We start from the raw sequence: 24,677 nt of genomic DNA on the forward strand, positions 1-24,677 counted from the left end.
AATGTTTTGAAAAAAATAGTAATGAAAATACAACATACCAGAACCTACGGGATACACAAAAATCATTACTAAAAGGAAAGTTTATAGCAGTAAATGCTTACATCAAAAGGGAATAAAAACTTCAAATAAATAACCTAACAGTGTGTCTTACAGAACTAGACAAGGAAAAGCAAGCCAAAATTAATAGGAAAAAATAAATAATAGAGATCAGAGCAGAAATAAACAAAATTCTAAAATAGAAAAGATTATTGAAAAAGTTGTTTTTTTGAAAAAATAAACAAAATAACCCAAACTTTAGCAAGACTAAGAAGAGAGAAGACCAAATAAAATTAGAAATGAAAAAGGAGATATTATAACTGATAACCTAGAAACTCAAAAGATCATTAAAGACAAGCAATTATATGCCAAAATTGAAAAACCTAGAAGAAATGAATAAATTCCTAGACACATACAACCTACCAATATTGGACCATGATGAAATCTAAAACCAAAATTAACCAATAACAAGTAACAAGACTAAAATCATAATAAATCTCGCATCAAAGAAAAGTTCAGGACCCCATGACTTCACTCCCGAATTCTACCACACATTTGAAGAAGAACAAATACTAATTCCACTGAAACCATTCCAAATAATCTAAGAGGAGAAAATATTTTCAAACTCATTCTATGAGGCCAGTATTTTCCTGCTACCAAAACCAGACAAAGATACAACAACATCAATAAAAACTATTTTTATTGATGGCCAGCCTATCAGAGATAGGCTAGTATCTCTGATGGATATAGATGCAAAAATTCTTAACTGACTGCAGCAAATCAAATGAAACAACACAATAAAAAGATCCTTTATCATGATCAAGTGGGATTTATCCAAGGATGATATCACTAGAGCAATTAGACAAGAGAAAGAAATAAAGGTATTCAAATCGAAAATAAATCAAATTATTCTTTTTGCAGATTATATGATCTAATGTCTAGCAAAATCAAAAGACTCCTTCAAACAACTATTCAAACTCATAAACAAATTCAGAAAAGTAGTAGGATACAAAATCAACATGTAAAAATCAGTAGCATTTCCATATGCCAAAGAAAAAATCTACAAAAAATTATAAAAGTAGCTCAATTTATAAAAGCTACAAATAAAATAAAATACCTAAGAATAAACTTAACCAAAGATGTAAAATATCTCTACAATAAAAACTATAAAATACTGATAAAAGGAATTGAAGAGGACACAAAAATGTCAAGATATTTTATGTTCATCAATTGGAAGAATTAATATTGTTAAAATATCCATACTACCCAAAGCAATCTACAGACAAAATACCAATGATATTCTTCACAGAAATAAAAAAAGTGTCCTGAAATTCATGTGGAACCACAAAAGACCCAGAATAGCCAGAGCCATCCTGAGCAAAAAGAACAAAACTGGAGGAATCACATTACCTAACTTTAAATTATACTACAGAGCTGTTTTAACCAAAATAGCACAGTACTGGCATAAAACAGACACACTGACCAATGGAACAGAATAGAAATTCCAGAGATAAATCCATACATCTACGAGGAACTCATTTTCAACAAAGGTGCCAAGAATATACATCAGGGAGAGGACAGTCTCTCCAATAAATGATGAGAAAACTGGACATCCACATGCAGAAAAATGAAACTAGACTCCTATCTCTCATCATATACAAAAATCAAATCAAAATTTGATTAAGGACTTAAATCTAAAACCTGAAACTGTGAAAGTATTGAAAAAAATAGTGCAGAAACTTTCCAGGACATTGGTCTGGACAAAGATTTCTTGAGTAATATCTGAAAAGCACAGGCAACAAAAATAGACATGGACCAATAGGATCTCATCAAGCTTCTCTCCAGCAGAGGATACAGTTAATAAATTGATCAGATAACCTAAACACTGAGGGAAAATATTTGCAAACTGTCTATTTGACAAGGGTTCAATAACCAGAATATACAAGGTAGTCAAACACCTCAATAAGAAAAATAATATCATGGGCAAAATATATGAATAGACATTTCTCAGAAGGAGACATATGGAAAGGCCAACATGTATATAAAAATGTGCAACGTAATTAATTATCAGATAAATGCAAATCAAACCTACAATGAGATATTATCTTATCCCAGTTAAGATGGCTTTTATCAAAAAGTCAGGCAATAATAAATGTTGGTGAGGATGTGGAGAAAGGGGAAACTTCATACACTCTTGGTGACCATAAATTATTACAGCCACTATAGAGAAGCAGAAATGGAGGTTTCTTTAAAAACTGAAAATAGAACTATCATGTGATCCAGCAGTCTCACTGATAGGTATATACCCTAAAGAAAGGAAATCAATAAATTGAAGAAGTATCTGCATTCCCATGTTTATTGGAGCACTATTCCCAATAGGCAAGATTTGGAATCAACCTAAGTTTCCATCAGAAGATGAACAGATAAAGAAAATATGATACATAAACACAGTGGGATATTATTAAATCATAAAAAAGAATAAAACCATGTCATTTGCAACAGGATGGACGGAACTGGAGGACATTATGTTAAGTGAAATAAGCCTGGCAGAGAAATACAAAGTTTGTATTATTTCACTTATATGTGGCAGCTAAAAATTAAAACAACGGAGTCATAGAGTTTGAGAATACAATGATGCTGACCAGATGCTGGGAAGGATAGCAAGGAGGGAGAGAGAAAGTGGGATGTTTAATGGGTACGAAATGTAGTTAGAAAGAATAAGGTCTAATATTCTCTACTAAAAATACAAAAAAATTAGCTGGGCGTGGTGGCGGGCGCCTGTAGTCCCAGCTACTCGGAGAGGCTGAGGCAGGAGAATGGCGTGAACCCGGGAGGCGGAGCTTGCAGTGAGCCGAGATTGCGCCACTGCACTCCAGCCTGGGTGACAGAGCGAGACTCCGTCTCAAAAAAAAAAAAAAGAAAAGAAAGAATAAGGTCTAATATTTGATAGCACCGACAAGGTAACTACAGTCAATAATTCGGAGTATGTCTTAAAATAATGAAAAGGGAAACATTATAATGTTCTTAAAGAAATGATAAATGCTTTAAGTGATGATACACCAGTTACCATGATTTGATTATTACGTGTTGTATGACTGTATCAAAACGTCACGTGTACTATATATACATATATATACCTACTATGATAAAAATTAAAAAATTAAAATTGTACCTTGTATAAAATAGGTTCTCGGTTAATATTTATTTTAAAAGTAAATAAATTTATAAATAACACTGGTGTAAATATATAAGAGAAACAGAAATCTATGCAACATTTCAAAACGGATGTAAAATCATCTCTTGAGGGAAACTCATGTCTCTCAGCTTTATCACTTGATTTCATAACCTGCAAAAAAGTAAAAAAGAAATAAGTTGCTGACGTTCCATAGTCCTAAACTATGTCCATGAAAAAACATAATTTCTCCCCAAAACATGATTGATGATGAATAAATTTTCATATAATGCAATGTGATTTAATTCATATTCTCTTTAGGTTTCATTAAAAACAAACATAAGTGCGTAATAAGCATAATGTTCTACAAATATTTGCTGAAAGAACTTTTTCTTTCTTTACTTTTTAAACTTCTGTTTTCACATAAATCTATAATTCAATGTAGCAGTCACCTAGTCAAGGTTTTACTGGGCACTATTTTTAAACATGTTATGACAATTAAGGATGACATATAATACATGTAATATAATCATTAGTTTAATTACTACATTGATTTTTTTAGCTTTATTAAGTTACAATTGACAAATAAACATCGCATATATTTGAAATGTAAACATGACATTTTAATGTACATATATATTATGAAATGATTTCCATAATCAAGCTTATCAACCTATCCATCACTTCACATATTTACTTTTGTGTGTGAGAACACTTGAGATAAATTTTTAGGCAAACTTCTAATGTATAATACATTAGGATAAACTGCAATTAATGCTACTTAGTGATAATTACAGTATATGTTTCAATGAATTCAAACAGACATAAAACATATAAGTATCTTGATTAACTTCTAAGTAAGATTTTGGAAGCTTTTTTTTTCTATTTTAGAATATATATGCTAAAATTTCTATCTTAGTGATATCCTTCTCCATTTTCACATGTGCAAATGCCACATCCTTGAAAAATCCTTTGTTTTCTAATGGTCTTCTTCTTATTGTTGTTACTGACTTCTCTGATTAAAACAAATTAAACAACTGTAGTTATTTTAGAATGTCCTTACAACTTTTGTAGCTTCATTCCTTCTTGTCGTTTTTAGCTTTTTAACTTTTCAAATCTGGTTGATGTCAATAAATAGGAATCAAATCATAAGTGTCTTTATATCTAAACATAAATTTCAACATACATGAGTGTACAATTTTACACGTAATTATAAGTGCCACATGTCACCACTAGATATGTGCCTTTTGAACTAAGTAGCTAATTGCAAAATCTCTCCATGAAGAAATACCTTATTTAATAAAGATAATCACTGTTAGTTATTTTATCAGCCACCAGTTTTCTGATATTAAGGTCTAACAGTACCAATTTTAAAAATTCACTAATAGTTAAAAGATATTATGGATATAAATTTTTATTGTAGAAATTACTTAAAATCAGTATCCTGAGGTAATTTCATAATAAATGACGTACCTTCTAAAGGTCAATGAATATAAATAACTAAATGTCTACATCTACAGATAGATAGACAGATGGGGAAAATGTATAAGAAGAAAGGAAAAAAGAATCGAAACAAAGCAATGAGTAATTTCCATAAACATATTTCAGGCAGAAGAAAGTCAGTTGAAAGGGTTTGAAATTCATAAAAGAAGATAATACTTGGGAAATGAATTGTAAATGAGAGGCTCTGTAGGAGACTGTAATAGTAGTTAAAGTGATGAAACATTGATTTAAATCTGTGAGAGGGAAGATGAAGTCAAATTGAACAATTTGAGATATTTTTATTTAGTAGAATTGAAAGAAAGATGGTCAAGAATGACTCTGGACTTTCTAACTTTAGAAATTTAGTAATATCATTTATAGAAATAAAGAGGAAAAAAAGATTTGAGACCATTTGAATCTCATGTTTTTCTTATCATTTTAGGTTAGGTTTTTGTGCAGCATCCTGATGGAACTTCAATATACACTTGATACTGTGAGCATGAAATTTTCAAGGCAAGTTGCATCTGCTGATGACTTTCTTAGCAATATAACCAATCCAGATCTTATTTTCAACTCAAGAAATTTATATTCCACTGCTTATTGGATATTTTCACTGAGATGTCTCACAGACATCTAAAACTTAACATTCGCCAACTTGGAATTTATTACCATTGCTCAAAATCTACTCCTTTTCCAACATCGCTTAGCTTGAAAATAACACTACCATCTCTCAAACACATTTAAAAAAATGCTATGGATGGCAGCGGTGGCCTGTTTGGTGCTGCTGCAGCCATAATGCTGGCATCAGTGAGAGACGTGCAGTAGAGGCTGTGCACTCCATGTAGCCAGCGAGAACCCTGCCCGCTTCGGAGTTGGCAGAACGGGAGCCGGGTACTCCCTGGGTGCAGCTGCGGCTGCCTAGCCACGGATACCGACCGAGTCATCCCTATGCTCTTCCGGCTGGGAGCAGGCAGGAGCCCCACCCTCCTGAGTGCAGCTGCAGCTGTGGACTCAGGCAACTCTGCATTCTTGGGAAGGAACTGGAAAGGACTGTCCTTTCTCGCAGGCTCAGAGGTGCCTGCTCCCACTGCCTGGCCTTTCCCCACTCCCAACACCGACTCTGATTTCATAGCAAATTTGAGGCCAAGATCAAAGCTGTTGCAACCCGGCCAGGTGTGAGCAAGCTCCGGGCAGTGCTGACTCCAGACTTCGGGTGCTGACAAGCACAGGAGGGAATCCTGGGCACCATCATCAGTGGTAGAAGGCGGGCAGACTCCTTGGTGGAAAGGGGTGGGTCCCTGGTGAAGCCCCACCTTTAAGCGGGAGAAGGCCTGAATCCTGGGGGCCAGGCTGCCGGTCCCCGGACCGGAGTGGAAACTTACGGTGCTTTTTCTGGGCCTGCCCATGGCCACCCAGGAACCAGTCAGCATGCACTTCCCTCTGAAGCCCATAAAAGCCCTGGATTCAGCCAGACTTGAAGAGACATTGGGACGGCCAGCTGCATAGAGTACCTACCCATTCCAGTGTCTTCTCTCTGTGGAATGCTGAACACTGTCAGGACACCCTGGCCGTGGAGAGGAGCTACCCACTCCAGGTGTCCTCTGAGCTGTTCTATCACTCAATAAAGCTTCTCTTCACCTTGCTCACCCTCCACTTGTCCACATACCTAATTCTTCCCGGGCACAGGATAAGAACACGGGAACCGCTGAATAGTGGGGCTGAGAAAACTGTAACAAATAGGGCTGAAACATGTTCCTTGCTCGTCACGTTTCTAGAAGCATGAAGGAAAGAAGAGCTGCAGCCCTTCAGGGAGCTGTGACACCTTGTTTGGGACTCAATTATACTCTGATTACACTTACTAAAATTACTGAGAGTTTAGAAGTCCAAATGTCTTTAAGAAATTTATTTCTATTCCCTTTTGCATGATTTAACAATTCCTCTCTCTCTTCTTTATACCTTTTTCTTTTTAATATTTATAGATATGTAATAGTTGGAAATTCTTCTTTGTACCTTGTCTCTTGGCTTTTGTAACAATGTTACTCATAATTTTTGTCTTGCCTATTTATTTCTAACACATGGATGGCACCTGGAAGCTTGATTAAAAAGAAAAATAAAGATATAAAGAAGAGAGAGAGGAATTGTTAAATCATGCAAAAAAGAATAGAAATAAATTTGTTAAAGACAGTTGGACTTCTAAACTCTTAGTAATTTTAGTAAGTGTAATCAGAGTATAATTGTGTAGAAAGATGTCAGCATGTAATGAGTTATATAAAGAAGATGAAGGAATAAAAGCTATTTTATCAAGAAACAAGGCAAAGAAGAAATAAAAGAGAATAAAAATTCTGACAAGATTGGAGGAAATGTTGATAAATTTATGAATTAGATAAATTTGCAGAGGTCATTATTGAGTGTCTTTTTCTATAAAGTAGCATAGATTTTCTTAAGAATTATGAAATTAATTGTAGAATGGGAAATTAGAGATAGCAGCTTAGGTTTTAAAAAGCCTTCAGTTTTTCAAAAATGCCATCTGAAATCAGGATTAGTATATTATTTCATGTAATTATAACATACTTAAAACTACCTCTATATAAATATTTCTTCTAATATCACAAATCTCTTTCAATGTATATAGTATCAGGTTGGTACAAAGTACTTGTGATTTTTGCCATTGGAATTAATAGCAAAAACTTTTTTTTTTAATTGTACTTTTAAGTTTTAGGGTACATGTGCACAATGTGCAGGTTTGTTACATATGTATCCATGTGCCATGTTGGTTTGCTGCACCCATTAACTCGTCATTTAGCATTAGGTATATCTCCTAATGCTATCCTTCCCCCGTCCCCCCACCCCACAACAGTCCCCGGAGTGTGGTGTTCCCCTTCCTGTGTCCATGTGTTCTCATTGTTCAATTCCCACATATGAGTGAGAACATGCAGTGTTTGGTTTTTTGTCCTTGCGATAGTTTACTGAGAATGATGGTTTCCAGTTTCATCCATGTCCCTACAAAGGACATGAACTCATCATTTTTTATGGCTGCATAGTATTCCATGGTATATATGTGCCGCATTTTCTTAATCCAGTGTATCGTTGTTGGACATTTGGGTTGGTTCCAAGTCTTTGCTATTGTGAATAGTGCTGCAATAAACATACGTGTGCATGTGTCTTTATAGCAGCATGATTTATAGTCCTTTGGGAATATACCCAGTATTGGGATGGCTGGGTCAAATGGTATTTCTAGTTCTAGATCCCTGAGGAATCGCCACACTGACTTCCACAATGGTTGAACTCGTTTACAGTCCCACCAACAGTGTAAAAGTGTCCCTATTTCTCCACATCCTCTCCAGCACCTGTTGTTTCCTGACTTTTTAATGATGGCCATTAAAAAACTTTTGCACCAATCTAATATATCCCTTATAGGACAAGTGTATTTTGTAACTTATCACGTCTGAATCCCTAGTGCCTAACATCAGGTTCCAAGTAAATTTTTATGAACAAAAAACGATGTAGATAAGCCTCCTCAGTGTGTATTACCAACACACTGGATTTTAACTTATTATCTAGTTAAAAAAAAAGTTCAGTGGTTTCCCAGTTACTTCAAATTTCTAGGTTTAATTACATTTATAAAACATTACTCCTTGGCCTAGACTTTTGTTATAATATTTTTTTCTTCAGACAGTATTGTTTTCCCTTTTATCATAATCTCACTGTCATCTCTATCCTTTTTAATTTCATGTTGCCTTACATTGTTACTTATTTGTTTATGCTCTGATTATATATGTAGATTCAGATTCAGCTAAAAATTTTGGAATATCTACTATGTGTTAGATACAGTCCTCTGAAGATTTAGATCATTTAAAACTGTAAGATAATAAATCACAAGTGCTGTAACTTTGTTTTCCTTTATTGAAATTTAGCTAAAAATTTACAAAGACACTATTAGAACCTTTAAGGTCTCAGACCACTTTGCAAGTTATGGAATTTCAAGCCAATAACCGACAAAGATAGAGAGAAAAGGTAGCAGCAGTGCCTATGGTAGATAATGATGGGCTTGTAGAACCACAGTAACCCAAGGTGCCTCAAAACTATAACAATTGTACTCAAAGAGATTCAGAGATTTCTGTCAGAGGCCATACAGTATCTGACTTCCGTAATCCAGAATGTTTATAAGATTATGCTTTCTGCACCCTCAGGACATTTCAAGTTTCCAAAAGCAACTGGTTGGGTGAAAGTTAGTGCATTGTTTATTTATTATCACTGATAACTACCATAGTGAGATACTCAATAAAAATGGGTTACATAACATCAACTCTGGGTGAGATATATAGAAGGGAAATTTCATTTCTCTTAAACATTAAAATGTTTAGAGACACATATCCCGAAATATAACCCTAACATGTAGATGAGAATTTGAACCTAGATATTATGTGCAATGGAGCTTGTTAGATTATTAACTGGTTTAAAAAATACCTTAGTTTATAATTATTTTATGGATACTCTCCCAATACAAAATACAATATGAAGTATATAGGATAGATTTAATACCTAGCTATCAAGTTGAACAGATGTTGACATGTAAGATCTATCAGTAGTTTTCAAAGTGAAATAGATAATATGCAATAGAAAATCAGTAGAAGAGGAGGCAAAATATTCTTTTATGTTATGCTCTTCAAGAGCATAACCGAAAATATTCACAAATCCCATGAAGTCTTGCTGTCTTATTATACTATTAATTTAAAAGTCAGCTTGTCTAATATTTTTTAATGGCAAAACTGCAATTACTTTTGCACCGACCTAATAGGAATAACTAGAAAAATAAATAGATGCAGACCTGACATTATAACTATAACAATTATAACTACTATAACAATTATAACTACTATAACAATTTTAACTACGATAGCAATTAGAATGTCAGGTCAGCATCTATTTATTTTTCCAGTTATTACTACTAGGTTGGTGCAAAAGTAATTGTGGTTTTGCCATTAAAAGTAAAGGTTAAAGCAAGCCTGAAAAGAGACAGTATAAGTATAATTATTAATTTAGAAAGCAAAAATATTAGACATTGGAGAGACACAGTTATGATTCTTTTGTGAAAAATGGATCACAGAATTATTATATAAGAATATTTTTATTAATTTTATTATAACAAATATTGTCAATTATGACAGGCAAACAGAAGAAAAGGCTTGTCATAGCAAACTTGGAAGAATATAATAAACTGGAAAGATTATATCACATACACACATCTATATTTATACATATTTATACATATCGATGTGTGTATATTTATATGTGTATATAAGTCCATATACAATGACACGTATTTCATTTTAGGAGTAGTCACTATGCATTTCCATAAAGATATAAAACAGATTATGACTGGGTCATTTCAGTTTATTTCAGTTATCTTAATATTCATCATCTCACAAAAAATAATTGACATTAAGATAGCTGAATTAGAAACTGGAGTTAGAATCCAACAATCTGTGAAAATCTGTACTTCAAAAACCCTTGCAGGTGTGTGATGAACCAATGTTATGTAGAAAAAAAGTACAATCGTGCCATTTCACTTGTTAGAACTGCTTTCTGGATATTCAATCCTGATTCTCCATGTAACTTGTATTTTTCCACAAATATCAATAACACTAAAATATTATTTTTGCTTTTCTTAATTCATATCCTTTATCTGGGAGAATTCATCCACTCGCTTGGATTCAATATTCATCAGAATCTGTTTCCTTTAGATATTTTCCCTATTTCTTCTTTCTCCATTCTTTCATCTCTGTAAATAGCACCTACATTTTTCAGTTGATCAAGCCAAAAATCAGATAGAGATTATTAACTCTTTTCTGTCTTCTTCCATGTCTCCTGTGGCCTACATATGTTAAGAAAGGAAGTTTTCATGATTTTCTATTTTTTAACCTTAATATAGTTCCTTATTTCTTCAGGCCTAGAATGCACAAAAGATATTACAAAATATTTAATCTTCACCATTGCTAACATTCAAAAGCTCGTAATTACAAGTAAAATGTACACCAAGTGAAATGCACAATTTAACTGTAAAACATAAGTAGGTTTAACATAACGCTGTCTTATCAATTATAGCATTTTTCCCTCACCCCCAGATATTTCTCTTTTGCCCTTTTCAGTCAATCAGCCACACTTCTGGAGGGTATTTGCAGCCATCCTCCTTGAGGGTATATCTGTTCTGATATTTTGTTTTTCACACCAAATTAATGTTGTCCCTTTAGAACTTCATATAATTAGAATTTTACAATATACACTCTTGTTTTTGAGATTCATACCTGGTTTTGCATGTAGCAGTAATTTTTTCCTTCTATCTCTAAGAAATATCACATTGTATGAATATACAACATCCTCCCCACCTTCACATTGCAACCAGAATCACAAATAATGCCAAAATGTCACTTTAACTTTTTGTCCTACGAGCATCTGTGGGGTTCAGTAATTGCTTCATCTGAGTACTTTTCCACATATAATGGAACCCAGTATGACATAAGGATTAACTGCATTAATCTGGGAAAATAATATCTGAATTTGAACTCTGTTTCTCCAATTCAATTACCTCTATGATCTTAGAAAAGTAATATAAGTCGTCTGTGTCTCAGAATTCTTAACATTAAGATGGATGTAATAATAAGTACCTCGTTAAATTATTGGAGTTTACAAAATTAACAAAACCATAAAGCAGTTAAATAGCGTGACACATATATGGACTCAAAGTATGAGCTACATTATTATTTTTACTGTCTACTTATCTGTGTTTAACACTGTTTAATAAGCTTCCTCTGGGCAGGAACCACTGTTTTTATATAACTTGATGTGGTAGGTGGCAATACATTTTAATTCAAGGAATGAATGAATTACATTATTATGGAGAGCACACTATTATACAAATTATTGCCACCCAGCATGTATTTCTCATGTTTCACTGTCGAGAATAGAATTTATTTAACTTATTGTGACAAATACTGTAATTGTCCCTTAATACCCATTCTCTCATTCTTTGTTTTGGCCATATAATCCCCCGAGGTTTCTGACATAGCACACACTGTATTTCCTAACTTATCTTTCAACAGTTGAAGCTTTATGACTAAGTAACTACCGATGAATTCTAAAAGAATTGGGAATTGCAACTTTTGTATGCCATCCTTACAAGGAGATTGCCTGACCTCTACCTCCTCTTTCTTAGTGTCACTGGTTCGAATGTGGCTGAGGTCCTTGTGAACCGTTTTAGCCTTGCAGATGAGGTCAGTAAGTTAGGGGAGTAGAGATCAACAGGAAAAATGGGAACTGGGTCTCCGCATGACCACTTAGAAATTTTTTTTTGTGGGAGTGCAACTTGGACTACTTACAAACTTTTAGACTGTTAGTTGAAAGATGAAATGCTAGTTTACTTTGACTGGACCATTCTATTTTTTTGTTTTATTTTTAAAGCAGCTTAGCCTGTACCTTAAATAGTGCACTAATTCCAGAAGAAAGGAATGTAAATGGCCAAAAGAATCACCAAGGCTTCTGAATAAATGCACTATAGATTTAGTTGTCAGGACTGACTTTTAAAATGATGCTAGAGAATTGGGCCACTGGAGCATTACTGACTTTTCTACAATCAGAAAACTACCTATGGAAATGACAATTGTAACCATAAGTCCTAGCTCCAGATCCATGGGCAGATAAAGCTATAACCAGAGAAATTCACAACCACGAAGCTGTTATTATGAAGAAGTTGACAATGAAAACTCATATGTCCTCACAATGGACTTGCCAGCAGTAATTGAATAATTACCAGAAGAGTGACATCTGCCTCACTCTGTATTCTAAATCGCACTTGAATGTCCCTGAGGGTGAACAATTAATTATCCATAACTGTTGCTGCAAAGGCGTCTGCGGAATTTTATATTTTCAGCCTCTGCAAGGCAAGAGGGACCTTGACATCGAACAGAGTTTGAAAAAAATGTTGAACACCAATGCACTTGATTCTGTGCATAGGGTATGAGTTTCAATTGCAAAATTTTAAACCGTGTTACCATAGGAGTGTGACTGAACTCTCTGAGTCTAAAAGATAACTGCCTAATGTCATAATAACCCCAATGTAGTGAGTGATTATTGCATATGGATAAGTTAAACGAATTATAGAAATGACACAAGGAACAGGGGAAATGATTTTAAGTTCTTTGTTAGAAATTAACTACACTATATGTGAAACAGTGCATAGAACTTCAAGTGGACTGGAAAATCTTTACAACGAAAACCTTAAATACCAAATAATCACTTCCCTTAACATGAGAGGACATATTCTGTATGATTTCATTTTTTCTAAATTTATTGAGACATTATGGCCCAGCACACAATTTATCTTGCTGACCACTCTGTTATACTAGAAAATAATTTGTTGTATAATTGTTGTTTGTAGTGGTTTATAAACATAAATTAGTTTGAGTTAGTTTCTCATCTTCTTGAAGTTTTCTTACTCATCTTCTATTTGTTCTATGAAATATTACTGTCCTATAATTATCTATCTCTCTGTTCTTTCAGTCCATTGGCTTCTATTTAATATATTTTAAAAATTCTAATATTAGGTTCATACATATTTAGATCTACAACACATGTTTTTGTTGTTGATGGTATGATTTTAATGATTATTATTATGAAATGCCTTTTGTTATGTCTGATAATACTGTACACCCTGAAGTCTAGTCAGTGTGGTATAATGTCCAGATTTCTAATGATTAATGCTTTCAGGGTAATCTTTTTCAATATTTTTGCTTTTATCTTTACTTCATTTTCAATGCATATCTCCTCTTAATGACACATTGTTTAATTTTACTTTTTAATTCACTTTTTTCTCTTAATTGAAGCGTTTCTCTATCTGTATTTAATATAATTTATATGACTGAGATTAACTCTACCATATTGCTGTGTGTTTTCTATTTGTTACATCAGTTGTATTTTTCCTTTTTCATCTTGATGGTTAATGTTAGGCACTAATTTCATTGGGACATAGGGTTCCAAGCTATGTTGTCAAACAATATTGTATGTTTCTGCAAGGATTTTTCCTTGAGATTAATAACTAAATAAGCAGAATGAGTAAACTGAATTGCCCTTCCTAATGTGAGTGGGCCTCATTCAATCAGGTGAAAGTGTGAGAACAAAAAAAGCTGATGCAGGCCCCAGTAGAACAGCATTCCTCCTGCCTGATTACCTTCTAACTGGCATATCAGCTTTTTCCTGCCTTCAGACTGATACTGAAACATCGACTTTTCCTGTCTCTCCAGCCTGCCAGCTTTCAGACTGGAACTACACCATTGGCTCTCCTGGGTCTCCAAGTTGCTGCCTCACCCTGCACACCTTGAGACTTGTCACATCCACAATCTTGTGAGCCAATTATTTATAATAAATCTCTCTCAGGTAAAGAAAAAAAAAAGAAATAAAGAAGGAAATTATATTGATTCTGTGTCTGGAGAATGCTAATACACCACCTAGTCTATCTGCATTTGAATTATTTGAGAAATGTTTTAGCGTTCAAATGTATTTCCTTTACAACAATTTAGACCACCTGTATCTATCCATTTATATATTTATTCCAACGGTTGCTATAGGATTCACAATAAACATCTGGTAGATTCTATTTATGTTACTGAAAGTTTTAGATGTTTCCCGATTTCTTCTCCCTCTTTCTCCAGTTTTAACTAAACCTTCGTAATTTCCTTCTCCTTCCATTTCTGGATCATCTGGAATATTAATAAGTCTGGACTTTCCTCCTTTAAGGAGCTGAGCCTTTGTCATTCCAGATATCATCCACACATAGTGTTATAAGGCCAGTTGAATAAATATTTTTTTCATCTATTAGAAATGCGTTCTCATATTAATTTCCCAAATTTTAGTGAATCAATTAAAATTTTAACTATTCTTTTTTTAATTATAATTTAAGTTCTAGGGTGCACTTGCACAGTGTGCAGGGTTTTTTTTTTTTTCTATTTCCTATTCCTACTTTTATTCTGGGAAGCTCACAAGCCCAGTAGAAAAAAAATTTGGCCACTTCTTGGGTGTGGTCTTACAGTAGTTTTTTTTTTTTTTTTTTTAAGAGAAATCTATTTATTGATTTATTTATTTATTGTTTTATTTTATTATTATACTTTAGGTTTTAGGGTACATGAGCACAATGTGCAGGTTTGTTACATATGTATCCATGTGCCGAGTTGGTTTGCTGCACCCATTAACTCGTCATTTAGCATTAGGTATATCTCCTAATGCTGTCCCTCCCCCCTCCCCCCAACCCACAACAGTCCCTGGAGTGTGATGTTCCCCTTCCTGTGTCCATGTGTTCTCATTGTTCAATTCCCACCTATGAGTGAGAACATGCGGTGTTTGGTTTTTTGTCCTTGTGATAGTTTACTGAGAATGATGGTTTCCAGTTTCATCCATGTCCCTACAAAGGACATGAACTCATCATTTTTTATGGCTGCATAGTATTCCATGGTGTATATGTGCTACATTTTCTTAATCCAGTCTATAGCTGTTGGACATTTGGGTTGGTTCCAAGTCTTTGCTATTGTGAATAGTGCTGCAATAAACATATGTGTGCAGGTGTCTTTATAGCAGCATGATTTATAGTCCTTTGGGTATATACCCAGTAATGGGATGGCTGGGTCAAATGGTATTTCTAGTTCTAGATCCATGAAGAATCACCACACTGACTTCCACAATGGTTGAACTAGTTTACAGTCCCACCAACAGTGTAAAAGTGCTCCTATTTCTCCACATCCTCTCCAGTACCTGTTGTTTCCTGACTTTTTAATGATCACCATTCTAACTGGTGTGAGATGGTATCTCATTGTGGTTTTGATTTGCATTTCTCTGATGGCCAGTGATGATGAGCATTTTTGCATGTGTTTTTTGGCTGCATAAATGTCTTCTTCTGAGAAGTGTCTGTTCATGTCCTTTGCCCACTTTTTGATGGGGTTGTTTGTTTTTTTCTTGTAAATTTGTTTGCGTTCATTGTAGATTCTGGATATTAGCCCTTTGTCAGATGAGTAGGTTGCAAAAATTTTCTCCCATTCTGTAGGTTGCCTGTTCACTCTGATGGTAGTTTCTTTTGCTGTGCAGAAGCTGTTTAGTTTAATTAGATCCCATTTGTCAATTTTGGCTTTTGTTGCCATTGCTTTTGGTGTTTTAGACATGAAGTCCTTGCCCACGCCTGTGTCCTGAATGGTATTGCCTAGGCTTTCTTCTAGGATTTTTATGGATTTAGGTCTAACATGTAAGTCTTTAATCCATCTTGAATTAATTTTTGTATAAGGTGTAAGGAAGGGATCCAGTTTCAGCTTTCTACATATGGCTAGCCAGTTTTCCCAGCACCATTTATTAAATAGGGAATCGTTTCCCCATTTCTTGTTTTTGTCAGGTTTGTCAAAGATCAGATAGTTGTAGATATGCGGCATTATTTCTGAGGGCTCTGTTCTGTTCCATTGATCTAGGTCTCTGTTGTGGTACCAGTACCATGCTGTTTTGGTTACTGCAGCCTTGTAGTATAGTTTGAAGTCAGGTAGCGTGATGCCTACAGCTTTGTTCTTTTGGCTTAGGATTGACTTGGCGATGCGGGCTCTTTTTTGGTTCCACATGAACTTTAAAGTAGTTTTTTCCAATTCTGTGAAGAAAGTCATTGGTAGCTTGATGGGGATGGCATTGAATCTATAAATTACCTTGGGCAGTAAGGCCATTTTCACGATATTGATTCTTCTTATCCATGAGCATGGAATATTCTTCCATTTGTTTGTGTCCTCTTTTATTTCATTGAGCAGTGGTTTATAGTTCTCCTTGAAGAGGTCTTTCACATCCCTTGCAACTTGGATTCCTAGGTATTTTATTCTCTTTGAAGCAATTGTGAATGGGAGTTCACTCATGATTTGACTCTCTGTTTGTCTGTTATTGGTGTATAGGAATGCATGTGATTTTTGCACATTGATTTTTTATCCTGAGACTTTGCTGGATTTGCTTATCAGCTTAAGGAGATTTTGGGCTGAGATGATGGGGTTTTCTAAAAATACAATCATGTTATCTGCCAACAGGGACAATTTGACTTCCTCTTTTCCTAATTGAATACCCTTTATTTCTTTCTCTTGCCTGATTGCCCTGGCCAGAACTTCCAACACTATTTTGAATAGGAGTGGTGAGAGAGGGCATCCCTGTCTTGTACCAGTTTTCAAAAGGAATGCTTCCGGTTTTTGCCCATTCACTATGATATTGGCTCTGGATTGGTCATAAATAGCTCTTATTGTTTTGAGATGTGTCCCATCAATACCTAGTTTATTGAGAGTTTTTAGCAGGAAGAGCTGTTGAATTTTGTCGAAGGCCTTTTCTGCATCTATTGAGATAATGATGTGGTTTTTGTCTTTGATTCTGTTTACATGATGGACTATGTTTATTGATTTGTGTATGTTGAACCAGCCTTGCATCCCACAGATGAAGACAACTTGATCGTGGTGGGTAAGTTTTGTGATGTGCTGCTGGATTTGGTATGCCAGTATTTTATTGAGGCTTTTTGCATCAATGTTCATCAGGGATATTCGTCTAAAATTCTCTTTTTTGGTTGTGTCTCTGCCAGGCTTTGGTATCAGGATGATGCTGGCCTCATAAAATGAATTACGGAGGATTTCCTCTTTTTCTATTGATTGGAATAGTTTCAGAAGGAATAGTACCAGCTTCTCCTTGTGCCTCTGGTAGAATTCGGCTGTGAATCTGTCTGATCCTGGACTTTTTTTGGTTGGTAGGCTATTAATTATTGCCTCAATTTCAGAGCCTGTTATTGGTCTATTCAGGGATTCAACTTCTTCCTAGTTTAGTCTTGGGAGGGTGTATGTGTCCAGGAATTTATCCATTTCTTGTAGATTCTCTAGTTTATATGCATAGAGCTGTTTATAGTATTCTCTGATGGTAGTTTGTGTTTCTGTGGGATCGGTGGTGATATCCCCTTTATCATTTTTTATTGCATCTATTTGATTCTTCTCTCTTTTCTTCTTTATTTGTCTTGCTAGCAGTCTATCAATTTTGTTGATCTCTTCAAAAAACCAGATCCTGGATTCACCGATTTTTTTAAGGGTTTTTTGTGCCTCTATCTCCTTCAGTTCTGCACTGATCTTAGTTATTTCTTGCCTTCTGCTAGCTTTTGAATGTGTTTGCTCTTGCTTCTCTAGTTCTTTTAATTGTGATGTTAGAGTGTCAATTTTATATTTTTCCTGCTTACTCTTCTCAGCATTTAGTGCTATAAATTTCCCTCTACATACTGCTTTAAATGTGTCCCAGAGGTTCTGGTATGTTGTGTCTTTGTTCTCGTTGGCTTCAAAGAACAGCTTTATTTCTGCCATCATTTCATTATTTACCCAGTAGTCATTCAGGAGCAGGTTGTTCAGTTTCCATGTAGTTGAGCGGTTTTGAGTGAGTTTCTTAATCCTGAGTTCTAGTTTGATTGCACTGTGGTCTGAGAGACAGTTTGTTATAATTTCTGTTCTTTTACATTTGCTGAGGATTGCTTTACTTCTAACTATATGGTCAATTTTGGAATAAATGTGATGTGGTGCTGAGAAGTATGTATATTCTGTTGATTTGGGGTGGAGAGTTCTGTAGATGCCCATTAGGTCCACTTGGTGCAGAGCTGAGTTCAATTCCTGGATATCCTTGTTAACTTTCTGTCTCATTGATCTGTCTAATGTTGACAGTGGGGTGTTAAACTCTCCCATTGTTATTGTGTGAGAGTCTAAATTTCTTTCTAGGTCTCTAAGGACTTGCTTCATGAATCTGGTGCTCCTGTATTGGGTGCATATATATTTAGGATAGTTAGCTCTTCTTGTTGAATTGATTCCTTTACCGTTATATAATGGCCTTCTTTGTCTCTTTTGATCTTTGTTGGTTTAAAGTCTGTTTTGTCAGAGATTAGGATTGCAACCCCTCCTTTTTTTGTTTGTTTGTTTTCCATTTGCTTGGTAGATCTTCCTGCATCCCTTTATTTTGAGCCTATGTTTGTCTCTGCATGTGAGATGGGTCTCCTGAATACAGCACACTGATGGGTCTTGACTCTTTATCCAGTTTTCCAGTCTGTGTCTTTTAATTGGAGCATTTAACCCATTTACATTTAAGATTAATATTTTTATGTGTGAATTTGATCCTGTCATTATGATGTTAGCTGGTTATTTTGCTCGTTAGTTGATGCAGTTTCTTCCTAGCATCAATGGTCTTTACAACTTGGCATGTTTTTGCAGTGGCTGGTACCAGTTGTTCCTTTCCATGTTTAGTGCTTCCTTCAGGAGCTCTTGTAAGGCAGGCCTGGTGGTGACAAAATCTCTCAGCATTTGCTTGTCTGTAAAGGATTTTATTTCTCCTTCACTTATGAAGCTTAGTTTGGCTGGATATGAAATTCTGGGTAGAAAATTCTTTTCTTTAAGAAGGTTGAATATTGGCCCCCACTCTCTTCTGGCTTATAGAGTTTTTGCTAAAAGATCAGCTGTTAGTCTGATGGGCTTCCCTTTGTGGGTAACCTGACCTTTCTCTCTGGCTGCCCTTAACAGTTTTTCCTTCATTTCAACTTTGGTGAATCTGACAATTATACATCTTGGAGTTACTCTTCTCAAGGAGTATCTTTGTGTCATTCTCTGTATTTCCTGAATTTGAATGTCAGCCTGCCTTGCTAGGTTGGGGAAGTTCTCCTGGATAATATCCCATTCTATCTTTTTCATGGTCTTCATATCTGCCCACACTTTTAAAATTTCATCATCATTACTGTAGTTTAAACTCAAATTTTGACCTAGACTCCTATACCAGTGTAACTTTCTAAATGTGTTTATCATCACATTAAGAGAGTTGTAATTTCAATAAAACAAAATTAATTGCAGTTGACTCTTTACAACATTGTTTGTTTTTTAAATTATGCCAAATATGCCTCAGGCAAAGGCTCATTTATGACAGGGTAGTGTCTTTTTAAATGACATTTCAAATCAATTTTATTTAGCAGTTCACAGTGGTATTATCATATAAAATTTAAGTTGAACATACATACAACAATATGTTTTTACTGTGGCCAAACTGATCATTACATTATTATCTCCTGTTAATGTGAGATATCTCTGATAGCTTTTGTTTATATTTCTTAGTAATTGAGCACAGAAACTGTAACTTCCATTTTGTTGTTCTACATGTTAGTTTCCACTGACATCTCTATGGTTATCGTAATGTGTTTTGCAGTCACGTTAAATTAAAGTGAACGGCATGATCATGTAATAGAGAAAGTCGTGAATTAAGCACAAGACTTCTTCATCCACTTCTATTTTGTCTCCTCTGGGTACAGCTGCTTCACAAAAATGGTTTATTCCTGTGTCAGCCACATGACCCTGAAACTCTTTCTCTAGAATTTTCTCTTATAAAACTATCCTGTAAAATGTTGTCAGCACAATCTTCCAGAGTTTCAGACCTGATCGTGTCATTCTCCTACTCTATCTAAAATGGTCTACGACACATTTTTGCTTGTAGAATAGAATTGTAACTTCTGGTTCTGACATTGAAGAATGTGCACGGTCTTGCCCCAAACCTCTTTGTAGAGTATATATTCCATTAAGAAATCTCTGTTTGCCTGTGTTATAGTCAAGGGAAATCACACCTTAAGTGTATTTCCCTGGATCATTTTCTTTGTTTACATTTTTCCTCTGGCTAGAAATGTTCAAATTTCTCTGCATGTTGAAAGCTCATCTAAACTCCTTTCTGATAAAGTATTAGCCCTGCCTAGAATCTTGATTACGAAAAAAAAAATGGTTTTAAGAAAACATTTTTTTTAAATAGAGAGATCAAACACTGAAAAAGAACAATTTATTATTTCCTCCAACTGAAAAATAACAGCAAAGATTTCCTTTTTAGCAATATCTGTTTCCAGAAACTCAAACCACATTTGCAAAGGCTTACCTCTCTTTGCCCAAATTTCTTTATATAATAAAAATAAATTACATATTCTTTATATATATGAAGAAATTATCTATATGTATATAAATATAAATTGCTTTTACTCTCAGAAGAGCTCTGTCAATGTGATAGATCTTTGGAGTTGCAGGCTAATGGCCTCAGTAGTGACAGGTTGCTTATTTTTCCAGGAGCCAGAATTGGATCTCATTGTTAAGACTTGGGTCATGTGTCAATCTTAAAACAGTGAACATGCCAAAATGATATATACAATTGATTGATTTGATCCTGGTCATGGGTTAATTCCTAGAGCACAAAATTGGGATAAGGTTGAGGAGAATGACTCTTACTAAGATTGTACGGACTGAAAGTAAATTAAAGATGATTCTTCAGAAGAGAATCAGAGTGCCATTAGTAGAAGGGAGAATAGACCAAGGCAGAGACAAAGTTCATTACAGATGAATTTTTTATCACTCGGGAGAAATAATTATTTCATGTCCCCTTGGATTATCACCCAGGTAATATATCCTATCCCACTACTATTATAATATGTAATAAATATTTACCTTTTCTCCTAGGATGAGAGTTCCTTTTGGACTTACGGCTTTCAAAAAAATTATTCATAGCACTGTAACATTATATTCAGACATTCAGGACAGATTTAGTAATTTTATAGCATTTTATTAATTTAATGCTTTTCCAATATTTTTATTCATCAAAAATGAAGTATCTTAACTGATAATTACTGCATGTACTAAATGTATTTAAATTTCTACTGTAATGATGGAGCATGACAACATGTTGGCCTTCATACATTCTGTGCTAAGAAGCCTAAGAGATCATTGATTGACCTTCTTCTTTTCCAGCAAAAGGTAGTTGCTCCCAATCTTTAAGGAGGACCAAGCAATAATTGTATGTAGAATGAATAAGGTAAGAGTTACTAACCTTACTATGAATGGTTATCATTTCACATTGTGAAATGATTGTCACCACCAAGCTAATTTACATATTCATCACAACACGCAGTTACCCTTTTATTGGCGTGTGTGGTGAGAACATTTAAAATCTAGTGTCTCACCAAATTTCAAAAATGCAATATAGTATTATTAATTATAGTCATTATGTTATAAATTAGATCTCCAGAACTTATTCATCTTATAACTGAAAGTTGTACCCTTTGACCAAAATCTCTCTATTGCCTCCATTCCCCAACTCTTGGCAACCACCATTCAACTCCCTGCTTCTATGAGTTTGACCTGTCTTAAATTCACATAAATTTGCAAGTTTTAAAGGAAATAGATTAAACATATTTACTTTTCTGTGTATTATGTGGATCTAACATTTTAATATGAAAAAGTTTGTAGATATTTAAAATGCATTTTAAATGATCACTTTATCTCGTTTTCAACAAGACTGAGAACAATGAGAAGAACTCAGGTCATTTATAAAACATTCTACATGTTGTTCTTATCTATTTAGATGGTCATCTGAACTGAAAGAATTCTCATATTTTCAAAGCATTTAGAATAAAAGCAGAATGTTTGCCATAATATTTACTTAAACATCTATCATAGGCCTGTGCAATATGACATGTGAAATTAGCTTGACTAAAGGTAAATCTTTAAGTAAAAGTTGTTTTCAAAATCTTAGACACTTCTCAAAAGAAGACATTTATGTGGCCAACAAACATATTAAAAAAAGCTCATCATCACTGGTCATTAGAGAAATGCTAATCAAAACCACAATGAGATACCATCTCACGCCAGTTAGAATGGCGATCATGAAAATGTCAGAAAAAACAGATGCTGGAGAGGATGTGGAGAATTAGGAATGCTTTTACACTGTTGGTGGGAGTGTAAATTAGTTCAACCATTGTGGAAGACAGTGTGGCAATTTCTCAAGCATCTAGAACCAGAAATACCATTTGACCCAGCAATCCCATTACTGGGTATATACTGAAAGGGTTATAAATCATTCTACTATAAAGACAGATGCACACGTATGTTTATTTCAGCACTGTTCACAATACCAAAAACTTTGAAGGAAAGCAAATGCCCATCAATGCTAGACTGGATAAAGAAAATGTCACATATACACCATGGAATACTATGCAGCCATAAAAAATGATGAGTTCATGTCCTTTGCAGGAACATGGTTGAAGCTGGAAAGCATCATTCTCAGCAAACTAACACAGGAACAGAAAACCAAACACCTCATGTTCTCACTCATAAATGGGAGTTGAACAATGAGAACACATGGACACAAGGAGGGGAATATCACACACCAGGGCCTGTCAGGAAGTTGGGGGCTAGGGGAGTGATAGCATTAGGAGAAATACCTAATGTAGGTCACAGGTTGATGGGTGCAGCCAACCACCATGGCACGTGTATACCTATGTAACAAATCTGCATCTTCTGCGCATGTATCCCAGAACTTAAAGTATATAAAAAACACTTAGTAAAAGTATATGAATTATTAAAGTCTCAGAATTAGTCAAATCATCTCATATTCAGTATTTCTGATTTAGTATGGATTTTATTTATCAAATTTTCAATTAAGTAAAAAATATAATAATCTCTCGAAATCTGTTATATTAAAATATAATGAAGTAATTTTGGACCCCAATATTTTTAGTGTTCTAATGAGCAGAGATCGTAAAACAAAATAAAACAAAACAAAATGAGAGTGGACTGAGCTTGATGCAGCTGCAGCTCAACCGGGCCACTGCTGTCTTACAAAAAGTGTTATTTAAATCTGGATTACTCAGATTTTGAGAAAAGAATTAACGTGGGACTGTATTCAGCTAGAGTTCTAAGCCCAGATAATATTTCTAAGATGGAAGAGCAGATTTTCTGGAAGGGAAAAGGCCTTTCTGTCCTAATTATTCTGTCAAGCCACCAATAATGGGGAAAAATAGGCTTATGCTCAATGATAAGAACAAATATTGTTCTTGGTTTTGAATTTGAAGACAATTTGGACTACACTGGAAAGTAGAGGGAGATTGAGCCACGCCCATGGTGTTGACTGAGGCGTTCATGACCTGGGATTGAGGGAAGTATCAGGCTTGAGAGACACTTCTCAGAAGGTTGCTGTCCATGAATTACAGTATTGTAAGTTATTTTCTAGAAAATAGTAGCCTTTTATTATTATCAAACATCCAGTAAAGTCTCATTATTAGTTACTGTGGCTTCTCTGCTGAACTGTGGTGGATTAAAGAGATAGGCCTTTCTCACATAAGGTTCGAAGACAGGAGAAGATCCTTCTTTCTCACCTACCACAGATGCTGCTGTGAGCAATGTCCTTAGAACAGCCTCTGAATGATGCAGTAGTCTCATGGGGCTCAAGATGGCCACGTGGCAAGGAGGCTAAGCAGCAGCAGCAGAGGAGCCCATTTGGTAACTTTCTGTGGAAGGTACGATGCGAACATCCCTGAAATGACTGAAAAACTCTCTGAGGAGGGCTATTTCTGAAAAGGAAAAAAAAAAAAAGAAGAAAACTTGTATTTGAAGTCAAAAAGTTTAAACCTTTTTCTTATTATAAATAATAAAGTATAGAAGGTAAATGATTTAAGTTTTAACAGTGAGGTTAGTGTACATTTTGATTTTAGAGCTTCAGTTTTATCCTGGTATGTCCGAAAATATGCTCTCTAATGTGGCATCCCATAGCATTAAAAAAAAACTGGCTAAAATGTGAATGCATAATAGAAATGAAACTCTTTCATCTCATTCAGAAGATCAGTGTAAAGCCAATGTATGGTGCTTTACCATTGGTAGGATAAAGGGTGAGCGCCTCCTGCCGAGCTTCAATCCTCTTACTCTGAATAACGGAAAGAAACTCTCCATCACCACTGGGCTGTTAGAAGTAGTTCTCCATAGGAAGCTTTAGAAAGACACCATTCAGACCAGGCTGTGGGACACCTTTATGCCTTGTTAAAGAAACACAGGTATTAAAAGATTAAGGTAGCATTGAATAAAAGGAAGTTTAATGTCTTCCACGGAAATTTTTTAGGATATTACAGGGACTCTAT

The 24,677-nt window shown here is 34.9% G+C and overlaps 1 long non-coding RNA gene across 1 annotated transcript; it reads right to left on the bottom strand.

Moving 5' to 3' along the window:
- Positions 1-3,277: 3,277 nt before the first annotated feature.
- Positions 3,278-24,537, bottom strand: LOC134731589 (uncharacterized). Its single transcript, XR_010113997.1, has 3 exons — positions 24,415-24,537; positions 23,926-24,116; positions 3,278-3,382 (listed from the first exon to the last, which is right to left on the bottom strand). It is a non-coding gene; the product is annotated as an uncharacterized lncRNA (long non-coding RNA).
- Positions 24,538-24,677: the final 140 nt, after the last annotated feature.

Source organism: Symphalangus syndactylus, chromosome 10, assembly GCF_028878055.3.
Source record: "Symphalangus syndactylus isolate Jambi chromosome 10, NHGRI_mSymSyn1-v2.1_pri, whole genome shotgun sequence".
Lineage (NCBI taxonomy): Eukaryota > Metazoa > Chordata > Mammalia > Primates > Hylobatidae > Symphalangus > Symphalangus syndactylus.